At 30.4% G+C, this 9812-nt stretch overlaps 2 non-coding genes across 2 annotated transcripts; one reads left to right on the top strand and one right to left on the bottom strand.

Moving 5' to 3' along the window:
• Positions 1-5466: 5466 nt before the first annotated feature.
• Trnal-uag lies at positions 5467-5546 on the bottom strand. The gene has a single exon. It is a non-coding gene; the product is annotated as a tRNA-Leu (tRNA).
• A 2794-nt stretch (positions 5547-8340) lies between these two features.
• Positions 8341-8420, top strand: Trnal-uag. Its single transcript has one exon. It is a non-coding gene; the product is annotated as a tRNA-Leu (tRNA).
• Positions 8421-9812: the final 1392 nt, after the last annotated feature.

The following is a 9812-nucleotide window of genomic DNA, read 5'->3' as shown; positions in this document are numbered from 1 at the left end:
GCCTATTTTTTAACCGACTGCAAACAAAAAAGGAGGAGGTTCTCAATTCGACTCTATTTTTGTTATATGTTTGTTACTGTTGTTTTTTTTTTTTTATATGTGTATGCTGTTTGAAAGCTGGTGCTTCCCGTGTGGTCCCATTTCAATGGTGGTCACATTCGGTCTATTTCTGACAATGGCACCCATGAGAAAACTATATAAGTCCTAAATTTGCATTAAGCATGTGCGCGACAAGTGGGCGAATAACTCAATATCACGAGAACCGATTTCGATTATTCTTTTTTAAGGACAGGTTATTCTTCAAATTAATATGAGCATTTCTGTGGGCTGTATTATGCATTTTGTTAAAATATGTGACATATGTGAAGTTATTTAGTGTAGTACTAATGGGCTCTATAGCCTAAGTGTGTCCGTCGTATACAGTCAATAAAACCTAACCTAACCTAACCTAGTTAGTGTACTTCAGATTCATTAATAATAAAAAAATAAAAAAACTTGTAACAAAAAGAAAACCGACTTAAAAAAAAACACTATTCCAAAACAAATTAATATGCACTTGAGTAAAAAATAACGATAATATAATGTAGTTACAATTTATGTTATTTTAGAGTCGGTATCAGCGAATGCAACAAATTACTCTGTCAAAGTTGTTTTCTTGGCTTATACCGACTTCAAAAATAACAACAATTGTAACTACATAATATTATCGTTATTTTTTACTTTTAAGGGCATATTAATTTATTTTGGAATATTTTTTGTTTTGAAGTCAGTTTTCTTTTTTAAAAGTTTTTATCACGTATTGTATTATCAATAGCTTTATTTTGACGGATAGTACAGTCAACAGTGGTAGTTTCAGATAGAAAAAGGTCGGAAAATAATGAAACTGAGATATGGCGCTTCAAAAAAAAGATCATTTTTCAGAATTCGCTAAAAATGCAGGGTTCTACCTTATGGTAGGAGAACTGATGACAGTATTTATTCTATTATTTTAGCAAGGTTGAGAACACATTTTATCGATAGTACTGATCCAATACAATATGAGGAAGCTATTGATCTTTCAGGCCGTACGCGTTGCAGGATTGCAAGAAATTTTAAATGCCCAATTTGATGAAAGACGAAACTTATTTTTATCGATTAATTAAAGTCAAAAAATGAGAAAATATAAGTTTTCTATTCGAAATATGTTGTAAAATGCGTCTTGCCATGTGTTAGACATTGAAAAAATTATTTTAAAATGTACAAATTGTTCAAGATTGAGCTATTGTCAGTAGATAGTTGGCGTAATATGTAAGCAGGAAATTATCGTCTCCCATTAAATGAAAGTGAAGACCATCGTCTTCCAAGAGCTACAACGCTTCTCTGGGAAGATGATGTTTGCAGCTGCAATTTAATGGAAGACGATGATTTTTCGTTTACTTATTGCGCCAACTATCTAGTGACAAAAGCTCAATTTTGGGCAATTTGTAAATTTTAAATTATTTTTAACCGACTACAAACAAAAAAGGAGGATGTTCTCAATTCGGATGTATTTTTTAGTTTTATGTTTCTTACCTCAGAACTTTCGACTGGGTGAACCGATTTGGATGATTAAAAGTTGGTACACCCCGTGTAGTCCCATTTATTTTGGTGCATTTCTGACAACGGCATCCATGAGATAACCATAAAAGACTTAAATTTGCATTAAGTATGCACGACAAAAGAGGACTAATAACTCAATATCACCCTAACCGATTTCAATGATTCTTTTTTTTAGTGATAAATTAGTTAGTGTACTTCAGATTCACTAAAAATTACAAAATTAAAAAAAAAAAAAGAAACTTTTAACAAAATTACGTCAAAAGAAAAACTTTTCCAAAACAAATTAATATGCACTAAAAAGTAAAAAAAAAAGACGGCAATATAGGTAATGTAATTAAAATTATTGTTATTTTTGGAGATGGTGTCAGCCTAGCTAATGTAGCAAACTGTCAGAGTTGTTTCCTTGGCAGACACCGACTCCAAAAATAAAAATAATTTTAACTACATTATATTATCGTTATTTTTTATGTTTTAGTGCATATTAATTTGTTTTGGAAAAGTTTTCATTTTGAATTATTAAAAGTTTTTTTTTATTGCAATGCCTAACACCTGGGAAGGCTTGAAGCTCTTGGAAGACGAGGTTTGCAACTGTAATCCAATGGAAGACATTTTCCGTTTACTTATTCGCCAGTTATCTACTGAAAAACGCTTAACCGTGGTCTATTTGTACATTTTAAAATTAGTGTTGCAATACCTAACACGTGAGAAGACGATTTTACAACATTTTTCGAATAAAAGGTTTCTTTAATTAATCGTTACAAATAAGTTTCGTCTTTGGTCAAGTACATTACGTTGCGTGGCCAGAGCGTACAACGTATATGGCTTGGAAGACCAATAGTTTACTCATATATTGGATCAGCACTATTGATAAAATGTGTTCTAAACCTTACTCAAATTGGTTTACTCGAATTACAACAAAGTTTCATCATACTTCGTATATAACAGAAGAAAAAAGGTAATTTTGTATTTTTTTTGCAAATTTTGAAAAATGAATTTTTTTGAGGCGCCATTATATCTCGCTAACGAATTGATATGCAAACAGAAAATTTACGTTATACATAAATTTGTTGAGATGCTTTTGCCGTAGGACGAAAAAATTATAGAAATTAGAGGAAAAACAGCAGAAAGGTCGAAAAGTCCTCAAGGTTCAACACTTGAGCAAGTGTTAATTATCTACCCATGAACAACATCTTAAACTTCCGATCTTTTTTCAACTAACCACACTTTTTTGAATCTGTCGACTGTACTAAGACAAAAACACGAAAATTCGAAAAACCCGATATACATAAATTCTACACTCAAGTCACAGTTAAAATAAACATAAAGGGTACATTTTGTATCGAAATTGATTAAAATTAAATTAGTGTTTTGCTTTGAAATCTCCTTAGTTAAATAAAATAGTCAACATTGATCAAAAGATAACAAGAATTTTCAACAGATTTTCCCGGAAAACAAATTTTGTCTTTTTGAAGTTAAAATTCGTTATAAGCGTGTTAAAAATATATAAACTGATATAAAACTCGTAACAGGTAATAGGTTATAGTAAAGGAAATCCAGCAAAACCAAATAGAATCATACGTCTGAAGGTTAGTGAAATACGTAAAATAAATTTGTGAATATCACTATTGTAGCAGATATTTTGTAGAAATAGAAATATAATGAATAATTCTTTTTTATTTCTTTTTTTAACAAAATTCAAATCGTTAATTGAAACAGTAACAGCACGTTGTTGGATGCTGCCTTTAAATCTATTTCGAAATATTTCGAAAAATGTGAAGTTAAAGTGAGGTAAACCTAATGAACATCACTTTTATTTTAATCGTAAAACCTGAAAATAAATAAATCTGAAAATATACAGAGTGTTCCATTTAAAAAAATACAACTTTAATACTTTTCCATACATTCTGTACATAAGGAAAATAATTTTAAAATGCATATTATCTATCCCAGAAAGAAAGTGTCATTAAATCATCGTTTTACGTGAAAAACCCTGTACACATTACGAAAATATTTTATTATACTATTTACTATCTGAATTTTAAAACAATTTATTTTATTGTTTATGGATGATTGCCTGGTTATGAGGAGCTTCGTTAAAATAAAAATTCCTGCAAATATTAAAAAAATGGTGACCATTTAAGAAATTTCAAAATGAAATATAACTAACGAAAGTTCATCGCGTTAACGGTACATAGCTATACGATAAATTGAAAAAGTTAATTTATAATTAAGTAACTTAACTAGCATTATACCCGCCCACTTCACTGGGCTTAAAAACCATCGCTTTATAGCCACCATCTCTCTTGATCTCACTTATCCCCTTTTCATAACACTTCAAGAGATACGCAGCTAAAAGATATGCACAGTTTTCAATTTTTTTAATTGTAGAATAGTCATAATTGATTGATTATACCAGAAAAGATGGCCATGAACTGTTTGATATTTACTATTTTAAATTTTTACAAAAATCTATAATTTATGATAATCATTTCTCATCCTTGCTCCATCTAGGATTATTATTTTGAACCATAGATTAAAGATTTCTGTAAAAATTTAAAGTAGCAAATGTCAGATTAAATATAATTTTTTTAAATATTTTAAAAAAAATATATTTTTATAAATTAATGCTCATGTGTTATTATGATGTATGGGCTATATTGCTCTACAACTTCATTAAAAACCATTCGCTAGTTTTTTCGTAAAAGTGTAACAAAAAAAAAAAAAAAGAAACAAACATTCTCACTTGCACATTTATAATATATAGGGATTTATAATGTACCTTATTACAAATATTCGTTTAAGATGGGAGTACAAATTAAAAAAGAGTACCACCTATATTCCAAGAGAATTGAACAATTTCCGCTACCTTAAATTCGACTTAAAAATGTATGCCAAGAAGTCAAAAGCTCAAGCCCACCATAGCATGAAGTACACTAAAAAAGGTCATATTTCGCAGAAATAATAAATGACGGTTGTTTAAAGTCAAAGCGATGCTTAAAGTTGAACGTAAGGAAACGAATACCAAAAAATTAAAATTGGTTGATTGGTTTAATTTTCTCATAATAAGCGAAAAACCTTCCACTGAGAGTATTGTAAACCTCGTATGTATTTAATATATATAAACGTATACCAATTTTAGTCTCAAATTTTTAACGCTTAGAAATATTGATGATACGAATAAAGTTTTAATGTAGGTATTCATAAAATTACCTAGTTAGTCAATTTCCGGTTGTCCGTCCGTCTATCCGTCTAACGACGCGATTACTCCCAAATGAAAAGAGATATCAAGCTGAAATTTTTAAAGCGTTTTCAGGACGTTTTATTTCGTATATGACCAACATATAAGAGCAACGTAGGACCCATCTTGTAAACCGTTAGAGATAGAACAAAAGATTAAATGTAAAAATGTTCCTTATACAAAAATAGACAACTTTTGTTTTCAACATTTTTTTTTGTTAACATCACGTTCGGGCGCTAATTAAAACATAAATTTGGGGTCCATATTTGTGTCGGTTTTTTAAACTCATCTAATTAATATGACATTCAAAACTCTCTATACATGGTATTTCAACAATTAAATATGTCAATTGTTTGTTCTCACTTGTTGAAAATAGAATAAGACTCTCAAGACTTAATTGGCAGAATAATTTCAAGCTGACAACTTAAAATGTTAAAAAATGTATAAGTTTCTGAAATATTCGATAAAGTTAAGGTTCCCAGCTCAAGGCGTTGTGATGGCAAGTAACGCCAACTTCACTGAAAAAAATGTATTCAATTGAATTTTGTTATCATTTTCAGTTAAAGAAACAGCTCAGTCATTACTCATTTAAAAATAAATCTTTTGATTTTACAACGGTGGATTACACTTATTTTATTTGTAAAAAATTTTGACAGCGGTGGGATTCGAACCCACGCTCTTTCGAACTGGTGCCTAAAACCAGCGCCTTAGACCACTCGGCCACGCTGCCTGTATAAAAAAATGATTTGTTAAATAATAGTTTTGACATCTTATGCCCAATACTTTAATAGAAGTGTAACTTCTTGTTTAATTGTAAGTCGAAAATGTTAGTTTTGAATAACGTACTATGTAGACAGTTGCAGTACGAGTATTACATATATGTATTATTCTAATATCAAAAATTTAAATGCAAATTTAAATGAAAAAGTTAAGTGTATGTAAAAAAACAAATTTAATTGAATATAACACTAAAAAATTGTTTAAAATAGAAAAATTAAGCTCAAAATAACCCATGTTTTAATAAACTTTTCTTTTTACAAAACAACATGGTTTGGGGTCTACGCAACCTTAAATTAACCAGCCATCACTCGCGTAATGAGCATTTTGCTCACGCTCGCTTTAAAACATAAATAACTTTTATTTTTCAAACGGTATTTGTTGTTCAACTTTTTTGATCCTCATAAAATTTTATTTATTTTCAAATTATGAATTTTTCAGATATTTCCACCTATCAGATTTTTTCATACCTATCTACAGTTTTGTTAAATAAATTTGTTTCAGTTCCTTCAGAAATTGTGAGATTTTCTCTCATCATAATGAGTAAAAGTGTTAGCAAAAAAATATTAACGTTGGAAATTTTAAGACATATTCGTGTACTTTGGTTACTTTTATATAAGACGTTCTAAGTAAATTAAAAAGATCTTGTGATATAAATATGATGCAATTTCTTAAAATGAATTTATATAAAATTATGTAGAGGTTAAGATTTTAAAGTTAGAGAATTTTGAACAGGCGAAATATTTGAAGCATGTACAGAACGCTTGAGTAACTCTCACACGAAGATTTAATAACGAGGGGCGCGAGTGTTGTCGGGTTAGGTAGAATGTTTGCTCCTGTCTCACGTTTGGCATAGATATCATTCTAAAATATTGCCATTTCTTAGGAAATATTTTTTTTTTTGTATACTTTATTTTAAATACAATTTTAAATATCATTGTCGATTTTCAATTTATTATTAACTTTTATGATTCAATGGTATACTATACAGCCAATATACTATACAGACATATTGATATGATCAAATTAACTTTTTGAATAATTTAATTCTGAGTTCGGAGAAAAAAATTGAATTTAGTAGATCATTATGATACAAATTGAGGAAACTAAAATCTAACATTTTTTGATGGTCGGAAGGGGTCCAAAAAAAATGGTAAAGTGGCCTAATCCGGTCTTTCGCGTCAGACACCGTCGGATTGGGTTAAAAATAAAAAAGTGTTCAATAAGCTTACGCGCCGTAAAAAGGCGAAAAGAATGAGCTGCGAATGAACCCGATTGGTCCATCGATGTCCCCACAAATTGCAAAAAACCATCGATTTTGCTCGAAATTTCAAAACTTCATAGCTCTTGTTGTTTTAAAGATTCAAAGCTGAGATTTAAATGGATTGTAGCTTTTGTACCCATGAAGTATCACACACAATTTAAGCAAGATCGAATGTATACTTTTTGCAAACCGCAGCTGAATGCAAAAAACAGGACTTTTGTAAAATGGCCCTAAAAAAGTTGTGGTGCGGTAACGCGCTATTTTTTTTACGCGATCATATGCTTCAATAGTTAAAGTAATACCTACTAAAGTGTCAACCTCTCATCTTAAGTAAAAGTTAATAAAATATTAATTTTAAATTACTATTATTTTAAATTATAACATTAAAAATAGGATGGGAGTAATGAGAGCAATTATTAAGAGACAGAAGTTATGTGACATTATAGTCTTAATAATTGCTCCCATTACTCCCATCCTATTTTTAATGTTATAATTTAAAATAATAGTAATTTAAAATTAATATTTTATTAACTTTTACTTAAGATGAGAGGTTGACACTTTAGTATGTATTACTTTAACTATTGAAGCATATGATCGCGTAAAAAAAATAGCGCGTTACCGCACCACAACTTTTTTAGGGCCATTTTACAAAAGTCCTGTTTTTTGCATTCAGCTGCGGTTTGCAAAAAGTGTACATTCGATCTTGCTGAAATTGTGTGTGATACTTCATGGGTACAAAAGCTACAATCCATTTAAATCTCAGCTTTGAATCTTTAAAACAACAAGAGCTATGAAGTTTTGAAATTTCGAGCAAAATCGATGGTTTTTTGCAATTTGTGGGGACATCGATGGACCAATCGGGTTCATTCGCAGCTCATTCTTTTCGCCTTTTTACGGCGCGTAAGCTTATTGAACACTTTTTTATTTTTAACTCAATCCGAAGGTGTCTGACGCGAAAGACCGGATTAGGCCACTTTACCATTTTTTTTGGACCCCTTCCGACCATCAAAAAATGTTAGATTTTAGTTTCCTCAATTTGTATCATAATGATTTACTAAATTCAATTTTTTTCTCCGAACTCAGAATTATCTAAAAATTGACGCCATTTTTTTTTTATTTGATCACACTATATATACTATAGAGACAAAATAACATATCGAGTTAATCTCGATTAAAAAGAAATGAAAATAATCTGGAATCGGGCCCGGATCTTTTCGATTTATGCGAAGCGCTTTTTTTGCAAATCTCTCCACTTAAGATTAACTCGACAAGCTATTTTGTCTTTACAGATTACGCCGTTATAGCACTAATATTAATCTTAAATCTACTTTGTTGTTTAAATTTGTACATAAAACTAGCAGATACCCGCCGGTTTGCTGGACAACTTCTACTTGATACTGGCTGAATTAACACTTTTTACTGCTATTAAATTATTGGGCATAAGATGTCCAAATTATTATTTAACAAATCATTTTTTTATACAGGCAGCGTGGCCGAGTGGTCTAAGGCGCTGGTTTTAGGCACCAGTTCGAAAGAGTGTGGGTTCGAATCCCACCGCTGTCAGATTTTTTTTTCTTCAAATAACTTAAGTGTAATAGCAAACCGGCGGGTATCTGCTAGTTTTATATACAAATTTAAACATCAAAGTAGATTTAAGATATATATATAAATTCGTTTACTTGAACAAATTGCACAGTTTACCTATAGCGTATATGCCCCAGTTGTTGATGTCGAAGTGAAAAATTTTGAAGCAACCGAATTTAAATTTCGTGTAGACAATTTGTATTAGAAAAGTAAGTAGAAACGACAAAGCCTATTATGAATTACTTTGCGGCGATATTTTTTGCGTAGAAATATTGGGAGTATAACGACGAGCTATTTCATTCTTTGGAATTGTAATTTTGATTAATAATAGTTATTAAGCAGAAAAAAACCACAAAAGCTTTTCATTCCATTATTTTCGATTTCCATATAATTTATTGCATGTATTTCGTAAATTTGGGGGAGAGATGGGAGGCTTAACTAAACAAGCCAGTGTGCCAACAAACTAAATTTCTTAAATACATTTTCCTTCTCCATTATTTTTCTAATCAATTTCCAGTCTTAAGAAAAAGAACTATATCTTACACATTCGAAAACTTTGTCTAAAAATATCTATTACATTGAATATTAATTAAATATATAAAATATACACAACCAAACAATAAATGGAAAAAATTTCACTAAAATATCAAACAGATGTATCTCTGCGATAAATCACCGAATCAGAAATAGCTCATTTAAAAACAGGTCTTTTTCTAGTTTCAAAATCCATAGATTAAAATTTTAAAACATCTTGGCGCTTCGAGCGGAGGGTTAAAAAGTGAGAAAAGTTATCCCTTAATTTTATTAACTTCCCAGTGGGGTAGTTATTGTAATGGGTCCGATTTTGCAAATTGAAAATTTAGACATATCTCCACGTTTCAAGGACTTTAGAGTCGAACAGTATGGTTTTTAAAAGGATGTCCGTGTGTGCACATGTATGTTCGGGTTCAATTTTCGTCTCGCATACCTCGAGGACAAATGATGATATTGACGTGGGGCCAGTATCTTTAACGCATAATTATGTAACTTAGACCTGATTAGGTTTTGAGCAAAATCGGTCAAGCCGTTTTGGTACCGAATGAAAAATTGTATAATTGTCACTATTATCACTTATCATTTATATAGTTTTAACGTCATAGGGGGTGCAGAGGGCGAAGCCCCCGCTGGGTAATTTTTCCAAATATAATAAATATTACTATTAATAATTATAAATATTAAAACATATGATATTTTTTATCCTTTCTACTGGGAAGCATACCAATATTTCAGAAATTGTTTTAACATATTCAGAAAGCGAATATCTTGATCCAAAAAGCTCGTTCATGAATTTTTTATGGTTTTTTTCAAGAGAAACAAACAAGCTACCGAGTA

Source organism: Chrysoperla carnea, chromosome 5 (genome assembly GCF_905475395.1).
Source record: "Chrysoperla carnea chromosome 5, inChrCarn1.1, whole genome shotgun sequence".
Classification (NCBI taxonomy): Eukaryota; Metazoa; Arthropoda; class Insecta; order Neuroptera; family Chrysopidae; genus Chrysoperla; species Chrysoperla carnea.
This window is presented reverse-complemented; position numbering and strand designations above follow the sequence as displayed.